This window comes from Penaeus monodon, chromosome 37, assembly GCF_015228065.2.
Source record: "Penaeus monodon isolate SGIC_2016 chromosome 37, NSTDA_Pmon_1, whole genome shotgun sequence".
Lineage (NCBI taxonomy): Eukaryota > Metazoa > Arthropoda > Malacostraca > Decapoda > Penaeidae > Penaeus > Penaeus monodon.
In genome coordinates this window covers 21952645-21963512 of record NC_051422.1, presented here as the reverse complement: position 1 = coordinate 21963512, position 10868 = coordinate 21952645, and the positions used below count along the sequence as shown (strand labels likewise).

The window sequence follows — 10868 nt, the reverse complement described above, 5'->3', positions numbered from 1 at the left end:
TCATAGTAATTGTAAAAAAAGATATTTCCTACCTCTCCAGCAACTTTATCTTCCCTAGAGTGTGCGACTTCTGAAGGGGATTTCAAAACCTTAGTAGTCCCCCCAATTCATCCTGAGAGTCTTGAGAATCGGTACATGATGTGGTGGATTCATTTGCCAACGGTATATCATATGTGTGACTTCTCCGCAGTCTCTTCCTAAATGTATTCTCTGTATCACTGGCCTGGAGCACACACTCCTCCTTGGTAACATCTGACTGCCTCCTTGATAAGCGTTCAATCCTTTCTGATGTCCTTAACTGCCATGACCGAATTTTCTGATCGCTTACGAAGACTCAAGCGCTTGCGTCTTTCTACGCGGGTGGAATCTACAGATTCTTCAACATTTCTCTCTTTGGATTCTGATGTGTCCAGAGTAACTCCTGCACTTCGCAATTCTTTATAATGCATGGAAAGGGAGTTATCAGAGAAGTGATGATCAGGAATGCTAGCTTTTACTTCATTTTCAAGAACCCTACTGCTGCCCTGCACTGAATTTCCTTGAGACTCCCTAAAATTATAGCTATCACTACATCCTTTAATAATATCATTTCTCTCTCCTGTATACCATCAACTCTACTTTGTACTAACTCATTTCCATCTTTGGCTTCAGATAATTTTTGTACTTTGCTTGCATCATCAACCTCTTCTTGGTCCCCTTCTTCTGACTTCACTTGCCAACTCTGAATCTCACTATCAACTGCTTCATCTAACCTTAGTCTAACTCTTGCTTCTTCCTTGGGAAGAAACTTTGCTCTTCTGGTCTGGGCTTAAATTTTTTGGAGTTCGAACCTTTATTTTTCTTTGGGCTATTTGAAGTGATTTTCCTAAGTTCATTAAAATTCAAGGTACCAAAGAAAAAATCATCTTCTGTTTTCCTTTTCCTTGCTCTTCCATATCTGCTCATTGCAGCTGTCATGAATCTTCCTTGAATGCTTGTTTCAGCTCCAGATCTGAAACAAGGCTTACCCTCTCCACTTTCATGACGTACCTTTGGTTTATTTCTCAAAGCCTTTGCTTCTCCATTGCTTGACAACGCATCATTTGGTTCATCACTTCCTGTGAAGTTAGCGCCCTTCTTGCGCTTGCTGTATTTAGTATCCACCTTATGATGCATTTTTGCATTTTCAACTGCTTCATGAGATACAAATTCATTTGCTACATTTCCTACCTCTGATGATAACTCTTGAGATGAGTGTGGTTCTTCTGCTCTTTGATAGGAAGTGGTTAAATTGCCATACTCATCAAAACACAGGACTGGCTGAGGTCCAGAAACTGATTTGCTCTTTAGATTTGGTTTTACAGATCTGAGTTTACGTTCTCTCTCCTTACACTGTCTGTCTTCCTGCTGGTCTTCACCTTCACTCCACTCAGTCCCACTTTCTGATGACGAGTTCACAGATGGTTCGTTCTCATCACTTCCACATGTCCAATGGTCAGTCCCTTCCCCCTCCTCTTGTTCATTCTCACTATCCCACTGATGTGTTTCTTGCTGAGCTAGTTGTCCCTGTGAGCCAAGCCAATCATTATGAGCATTCTTAGCTCTCACTCCCTGATTTTGATGGATCCAGTCACCATCTAGCATGGTATCCTCATCACTCTCCTTGTCTGGATCAACAGGAACTTCCCAGCGCTCCTGGCTTGTCTCCCCATCTTGATCTGGATCTGTTTGGTCATCCTCATCTTCTGTCAGAAAAATTATTTGGCATCTCTGTTCCCTGAGACATACTATCAAAGTGCCTCTCAAACTTCCGTTGGTATGTACAAGTTGCTGTAGTCTATGGTTGGCAAAGGAGAGGCATCCTCTATTGAGGCTTCACAATTTGTGTTTTCCTTATATCCTGTAAATAAAGAAATATGCCACCTCAATTTATTCTTTACTAAACAAGAGTAATATAAAACAGTTATCAGTTAAAAGATAGAAATCATTTTTAGATACAAAAAATGTAGCAAACAAAGATGTAAAATCAACCATTCAAATGATCACAATCTAAGACAAATCAAGGTGCATGTGTATTCTTATGCAAAGGGGGGAATTTCTTCTTTGAATTGCATAAATTCTAAAGCAGTTTCATATATTTAGGGAAAGCCTTTTTTTTTAATTCTCAAATAGAACAAGTTTATTCAAGAGGCAAAAATTTCACATCATATTACCCATTTACTTTACACTTGTGTGTACATGTGCATGTATGTGCATGTGTATACAACTGCACTTTTTCAAAATATTCCTTAATAATAATCAAAGACACTTAATCACTGTAATCACTTTGATTATGTTTGTGTATAGATATATAGTTTCTAGAAAAATAATACATAAAAACACATTATAAATGTCTAATCATGCATACATATTCTGGCTAATAGCTATTAATATGTTCTTCATATTATTATAACACATATTAAATAAAATTAAGTAAAGTAAATAATAAAAAGCAAGTACAATCTCTTAAACAAATTTAAAATTGCCACACTACAGAAATGGAGAAAAAAAAAAATTATATATATATATATATTTTATTTTATATATATATATATATATATATATATAATATCATATATAAATTAACACCACAGCAACATCAGTGTATATAATCATAGCATTACAGAATTAGATGCTTCAACAGCTAATAATGGTACATTAAATCAAAGCAGCATCATGGCACTGACCAAATTTACATCAAAATAAAAAAATTGTTCTTCAAAGCTAAAAAATATGGCAAAAGAAAAAAGGATACTACCATACTCCATTCCAAAGCATATGGTCCTTCTTATTAAATACATACACTATGCACACAACTTTATCACCAGATAAAAACCTTACCCATTTTTGTCCACAATTTGAATATATACATGAAAAAAAATAAATAAATAAAGGGGGGAGGGGGGGATCTACCAACACAACCAAAGACAAGAAATATACCACTACAAGCAGCAACAAACTAGAAAAGAGGCATAATAAGGAAAAGATAAATGGGATTAGTAGCCTCACTGACCATCTGGGACATCCTCGGTGGTGGTGGGTGAGTAGTATCCCCCGACCCCATTGGGTGGGTCGGGGGAGGCCTCACAGTACTCCATCACTGACTGTTGGGGACAATTAATTCCACATAAACCGAGAAGCAACTACTGACTTTGAATATAAATGACTAATAAATGCATAAATAAACTAATATATATACCAGCACCCATGGTAAAATTCCTGGATGCTGGTTTATTTTGGCATTTCAATAACATGAAATACTAGCAACCTTGTTCTCTATGCTAAAATCACCATGAAGAAAGTACTCCACAATCCGGATTCATTGTTAACTCAACCAACCTGAATTTATGTTCTGTCCCCTGTAGTTTTTTATGAATTTGTTACATACAGATGATTCCACATGTGATCAGCCAGCAAGGAGTCTATCACGTAGGGCCTAGTGACTGATCCTGATTTCCCCACACCTTGAATTGGCGGGAAAATGTGTTTCTCTTATGAGTACAATTGACATTGATATTATTATTGTTATTGATGTTACGATTATTAAATTGTTATTGAAATCTTGATAACATTTAAAACAATGAAATAATGCAAAAGACCTGTTCCAAAAGTCGCATAAAAATGGTGAACCGGTGAGATAGGTAGGACTAATAACTGACTCCTTGGTGATCAAGCACTTGTAGAACCATCGATGTCTAAATACAATAAATAAACTTTATTACATTGGGCATGGCATGTATTCTTGCCATACGTGCCAATTGGGTTAAAGGATATCAACCATGGCCATAAATAAGAATTCTAATCATTAATAAATATGCCCACTATCCTATTTTCAATACACAAAATTAACCACAAAAGACTCCTCTTGATGCCAAGCACATGTACTGTCCAGTGTATTTTTGTTTGCACATACATGGGTTTCACAAGCACTTGGCCACCAAGGAGCAAATTAGTGATGATCATCATAATGTTATTAATAACAATACTAAGCAGGAGAAAAGGGTGCACAGATGAGGTAGATAGGATTGATAAATGGCAACTTAGCACTTGTGGAGCCATCTAAGTATATGCACAATTACTAAACTAAAACAATAGTACATATAGAATTATTTTTTGCCATGATTAGTAATAACAATGACACTATCACTAGTATCATCTCCCCACAATTCTAACTCCAGGGATAGAGAAGAGTAACCTTGTAACATACACCAAGTTTCTCGCCTGCACACTATGAAGGAGGAGGAGTAATAAGTCATCTTAATTGAAATACATGCTTTAACAATGTAATACCTTTTATCATCAGGATGTAATAGTTACTACAAAAAATTAAAATACTTGCAACTTACAGCTTTCCCCCCTATATTGAGAAAAATTACCACAAAGTATTTTTTTATATCACTCTTACAACTTTTCTCAAACACAAAACTGTTACCTTTAACTCAAAGCTGCCAGGAAAATGATGTTTTGAAATGTCTGCACATAGATGACTCTGCTAGTGCTTAGCCACAAAGGAGTCAATTAGTAGACTTTATGACCTTATCTGATTTCACCTATCCTTGAATTGGCAGGTGTGTGTGTATATACATAATACATATATATATATATATATAGTATATATATATATATTATATATATATAATAAATATACATATATATATACATATATATATATATACATATATATCAATATATATAGATACATATATATATACATATATATATATATAAATATATAAATATACATATATATATATATACATATATATATATATATATAAATATATATACATATATATATATATAATATATACATATATATATAATATATATATAACATTATATATACAATATAATATATATAATATATATATATACATATATATATATACATATATATATATACATATATATATATACATATATATATATACAATATATATATATACATTATATATATATATATATATATATATATATATATATATATATATATATACATTGTGTGTGTGTGTGTGTGTGTGTGTGTGTGTGTGTGTGTGTGTGTGTGTGTGTGTGTGTGTGTGTGTGTGTGTGTGTGTGTGTGTGTATTATATAAATTTTTTACTAATGCTATGAATATTGGTGTTATTTTTATTATAGACAAAATAATTACTATAATGTTATAGACATTAGCAACAGCAATATAAGATAATCAAGGAAAAGGGTAAACAGGCAAGACAGATAGTCCTGGTAAATTGGCTCATTGGTGACTTTGTACAAGTGTAGCAATCTATATATTAAAACAATTAATAAAGTAAACTCACTGTGAGCATAGTATGTACATGCCATGCCCGTCGGATATTGGTTAATAATACCATGTAGCTAAGATAAAAAAGCAAGACAGTGTAGTCATGACTGCATTGCTGCTTCTACTTAACATTCTATGGCCTTGAATCCTGATTTATGACAATAAAAACTGACCAGGGGTCCAATGAATAAAATAAATCTCAGCTAATGCTAAAAAATCCACAAGAATGCACATCACCTGACTTCAGAGAAAATTAACTGTCACTGATGGATTAAGCAAGATTTATTTCTTTTTATGAATTCCAAAACTCTGCTTCTCATAACTATATGTCTAATTCCGACATACTTTGAAACATCACTCTAAGGAGGGCTGTGAAGTCAGGTTGGATTCTTTAATGTATGCATCAAAAATTGAAATCCATAAAATGTACTAATTTAAATTCTACATCAATGTACATGCAACATATCTATTTTTTTGTAATTCATACACAGATATTCAATGTCAAATTTTTACTCAAGGTTACATTTTAAATCATGCCCTAGAATGATTTCCATGTGAATAGTCACAGCTGGACTCAAAATAGGGACAATGACACTAATTATCACACAATACTTTCTTTCACTTAAAAGAAACTTAAATTATATGATACTACTTGTACAGAAAATACCATTATCAGTTGCTTTTATTACAACACCAATCCTTTCCATAGAATCACAAGTCTAAATCTCAACTTTTATAATCAATTTCTCATACCCGAGTGTGTTCGCAAAACTTTACCACTAGTTTATGAACCATGCGTATAAGCAAGGATTACGATATTATATACAACTATCACCAATCCCTTCACCAGGATGCCACTTCATGTTTACTGTGCAGCCCCCACAATGAACATTCAGTTCTAATCATCAGAGGAGTCAAACAGATGAAACAAGCTGGGCCATATACCAAGACCTACATGATAAATTTTTGGAAACCTCATTGAAGTGAGCAAAATATATAATCGCTCCTTGGCATTTACTTAAAATTTCATACTCTAATGGCAATCAATACAAAGTATCACAATCAAGCTAAAGCAACTTCTCTCACACAAACAATTTCCATGGCAGGTTTAGCTACCTTTTTTGTTCATCTCCAAAGTCTATTTTTTTACTCTATGCAAATTGTATTCACTACTGCAATTACAGTTACCTTTCAATTTCCCCAACACCTGAAGACTGAGTCACTGCTTGAACTTGGTTTAGTGGAATCAGCATCCGGATTAACAGATCATCAATAGTTAAGGTCATTTAGTAGAGTATCTTCCCCTCCTCCTGGGAATAATCATTTCTTTCTTACCGGGGCAAACCGACACTGTCAATTAATGCATTAGTAACACAAATGAGAGCTAGACATACTCCTCTACTGAGGAAAAAATTAAATAAAGTGCAGAGAAACAGATTAGCAAAGTGAGTGCATGTAAATCCGAACCTGGCCTACCATCTGGTCATGAGACCTTGACCTAATAATAAGGTACAAAAGATGAATGTTAAGATGAGGTTCCCCTAACCTTATCAAACTATGAAACCAGACTTAAAGTCATCACTCAATTAGCCAGGCCTAGATTTACTCTTTGGCCAACTTAGCAAGCCAGACTAAGGGTTCTCTGGCTAGATGTTAGAATAATCAAAGATTGTTATTAGTATAAGGATACTTTATTTCATGTATCTATGATATACCTAATATTACCTAAACTAAGGTGAAATTTTATTTTGTTCAGTTACCCATGTTAGAGTATGTTTTTATTTAATATGCACCATCTAACGGCAAAGTTTTATATCCGAAATGTAAACAACCCTCTGTAGTGCCACGTGGATCCTCCTCAATACATAGAGTTAAGCGCAGCAACTCCGTATTTTACTGATCCCCACAACAAGACACATATGCACTGACCAGTCAAACTTGCTTATTACACTCGGAGAAGATAGGTTTCTTCTGACATATCAACACTAGAGATGCACTTTATTTTATTTTTATTATTTCTTTTTCTTTTGGGGGGAGGGGGCATATTTACATGACCATACTTAATTAGGCAAAATCCCAGGACACTGTCAGATATTAAAAAACTACTTATAAAAAATAATCTAATAGTATGCAACAAACACCACACAGAGACTAAATATCCACTGTGATTGGCCAGAAGTTCAGTGGCAGGCCTCTGATTAAGGGAAGTACAGTGATGAAGTGGGGGTCTAGAGGGCATAGCCCTTAGTTTATGAAGGGGTTTTGTTCATATAGCAAGGTATGTGGATTCCCAGGAGTGGTCTTAATGCTGGCCACAGTAATAGTCACTTAGCCTCAGAGGGATGCAGTCACTTCATAAACATCCCCCTACAATGACCACCAGTAGTTTAAGATTACCTTTGAATTTATTATGAAGTTCTTATAACACAATTACAAATGTTCTGAAGCAAATATTTTTCTAGGAATGGCCTGCCTAGTTCCCCAGACAGCATACCAAGGCTTGGCAAAAAGGGTGATAATTCACTAATTGGTCCAAGATAAATATAGGCACTGTAATAGATGTAATGTCAATTAATTATAGGATTCAAGAATAAAACAGCTAGAAATCATAATCAAATAGGCACTTATCTACAGATGTGAAAATACAAATAACGTTTCCACTGTTTTCTCAAGCTAAATTCATGTGGCCTGTGATGATTACATCCTAGGTTAACTCCATCAATTTTTTTTCTTTTCACAGCTATCCAACCTTGCAATTATTGTTTTCTGTTCCACCTATTTACTGTGTTATACTTGTGAAGCTGTTTTCCATAACAGACCAGTTTCAAGAAATACGGTAAATGCAAGTATTGGTATATGATTGTTTACACAGTGACCACAACCTTCTGAGGCAAAGTCCTTATTACTCTAGCTAACACCCTTGTGGGCATCCCTGAAAGTCCACAAACACTGCCATATGAATCAAAATCTTTCCTGACCTGAGGCCAAGCCGCCAACTCCTACCTGATCACCAGATTTGTCTATCAGGAGCTCTAACCACCATCCAAATGCATAAACTGTCTCCAGATGGCAACTGTCTTCATTTCTCTGGTTATTCTTTGCCTGTGTAGATTATTTCAAGCATCAGGGAGTGCACCTCTTTTTCTCTCTTTATAAGTGTTATTGAAATTTTCCAATCTTAGTGGTTATTATGTAAATTACAATTTAATAAAGTATTACTTCACAACTTATATATTATCAACTTGCAAAGGAAATGCCATAGATGTCATAACAAATGACACTTTCCTAGTATCATGTGGGTGTGTGAAACTAAAAAACCCTGCCTTAATTTCTACTGTATTTCCTGAATTTACCCTCATCGAACATAATACCGCTTCTACCAATATACAAATAATAAACAGCAGTCCTAGATGTTTTAGAAAGCACCACAACAGCTCTCAGAACGGAACTTTTCTTTTGCTTAATCCCAATTTACTTCACTTTCCTGGGACCCCTAAACGAAGGCCTGCAATGTCCAGGCACTCGGATGGCACATTACCAAGTGCTTACAAAGCGGCAAAGGCCAACAACCCTCACCCACGTAATTCAGAGCAAGCTTACAGTCCGAGCGGTGCTTTATTGTTACGAATAGCTATGGAGGTAAAAAAAAAACTCATCTTTCACAATATAGTGGAATTTGTTGGCCTTTGCCAAAGTGCTGATAGTTATGGAGGATATTCCTAAGCAGAAACGTGGATCTTTTGCATAAAAGTGACAAACTGAATCGCAGCTATAAAGGTGTCTTCTAACCACTTACTAAATTCATTCTCATATTGTGGGAGGCACCATACTTTGGTGCATTTTATATTTATTCCATATCAATTGCACATGATAGCTTATTCTTGGTGCAGCAACATTAAAAAAAAATATAAGAAGAAATAGATAAATAAATAAACCAAGATTACCAACGTCATCACAAGGAGCCGTCCCTACGACACACCCAATCCTCCAGACGTCTCGAGCCAACTATCCCCAAGCGTCCGAACTCCCGCTTCCCCCACGCGTGTCCCTCCCCTCCCCTCCCCAACACACCCGCTGAGGGCTTTCTCCAGCCACGACAATTTTCTCCCGCCTCCACAAAATATCCGCGCTCGTGCTTGGGAATTATCCACACACGGGCATCCACAGGCTTCCCCCCCCCCCTCCCACGGCATTTCTGAGAAACATCCACACGCTCGCACGCCTACCCACACACTTTCTCTTTTTTTTTTTTTACATCCAAAAAAAAAAGAGCTAAAATCCACGAAAACTGGACAGAACAACACAAACATATATGAAAAAAAAAAACAATCCATTTTTCAGATCACTAAAATCACACAACACGGCTGGAAAAAAAATGGAGAAAAAAAACCCGTCTGGGCGCCGAAAACCCGAAAAAAAACCCGCAGAATGGAGAAAAAGGCCGAGATTTTTGACGGCCGACAACACGCACAAGAAACTAAATAATAGCGTTATTTCCCCTTCAGCGCCTTCCTCATCCCGGAGCGAGGGCGGCGCAGGCAGGCGCAGGGAACGCGGGCGCGGGCGCCGAGGGGGAGGGCGAGCGAAGGCCGAGGGAAAGCAGGGCAGAGGAGCCGCCATTGCGATTTGCGAGGAAAATAAAGGCCCGAGCTCGGTCCGGGTCGGCCTCCGCTCCCGTCGCCTCCGCCCGCTCCTCGCCTCCTTTTCCCCCTTCCTCCGCTCCTGCCCCCGCTCTCGCCCCTGGCGTCTGGACCTGCGGCACCTAGCACATTCTCCTCCCCCGCACACGCCGCCACGAGACACCACGAGCGCCATTTATCGGCCGACATACCCGATTTTAAAGGTAGTATTTTACGTCGTCCTTCGCTCCGGGTTGACAGCCATTGGTGGTTCGGCGGCGCGGGAAGCCAACTCGAATCTGATTGGCTGAGATGAATCTGAGGCCCTCTCTGATTGGCTGAGGTGAATCGGAGGTCCGGCCGGATTGGTTGAGGGGAATCTAAAGTCGGAGCTGATTGGCTGAGATGAATCGGATTTGAAATGGGAGAATAAGTGAGTGTTGAGATGCGCATAGGCTGCCTCGGGGGCTTCATTTTTGTCCTTTTCTCGTTTTTATGGCTGTTATTATTATCATGAAGCGGGTTAAATTACTACTGCCAATATAACTGTTCTATCTGACGGTATTCAATACCTGTTTCTAATATTTCTGATGGTTACTTTGCTTCGCTTCTCGGGGAATCCATTTTTGTTATTCTTTTCGTTTTAATGCTGCTGGATAGGATTATTTGTTATTATAAATGCAAATGTCTTGCAACAAAGCATGCATTTCCTCTAGATATTATTTCCGAATGGAGACATCAGTTCCTTCCATATTTAGTAGTGTCCGAAAAAAACGGCACTCTTTAGTGGGTTATTATTATCTCTCTGAGTTCTAGTGGAGAGTCTCATGTCCTAAACAAACTCTTTTTTTTTCTATGTATCATTAATTTCCCTCCGGTGGTTCGCGTTTAAATAAATTATATTTCTATACTTGTTTTTTATCAGGGTATCTATATCACTGAAT

At 36.9% G+C, this 10868-nt stretch overlaps 1 long non-coding RNA gene across 1 annotated transcript; it reads right to left on the bottom strand.

The window, feature by feature from the left end:
- Positions 1-1784: 1784 nt before the first annotated feature.
- Positions 1785-10157, bottom strand: LOC119596313. Its single transcript, XR_005230749.1, has 4 exons — positions 10137-10157; positions 6494-6655; positions 3032-3122; positions 1785-1879 (listed from the first exon to the last, which is right to left on the bottom strand). It is a non-coding gene; the product is annotated as an uncharacterized LOC119596313 (long non-coding RNA).
- Between the last annotated feature and the right edge of the window lie 711 nt (positions 10158-10868).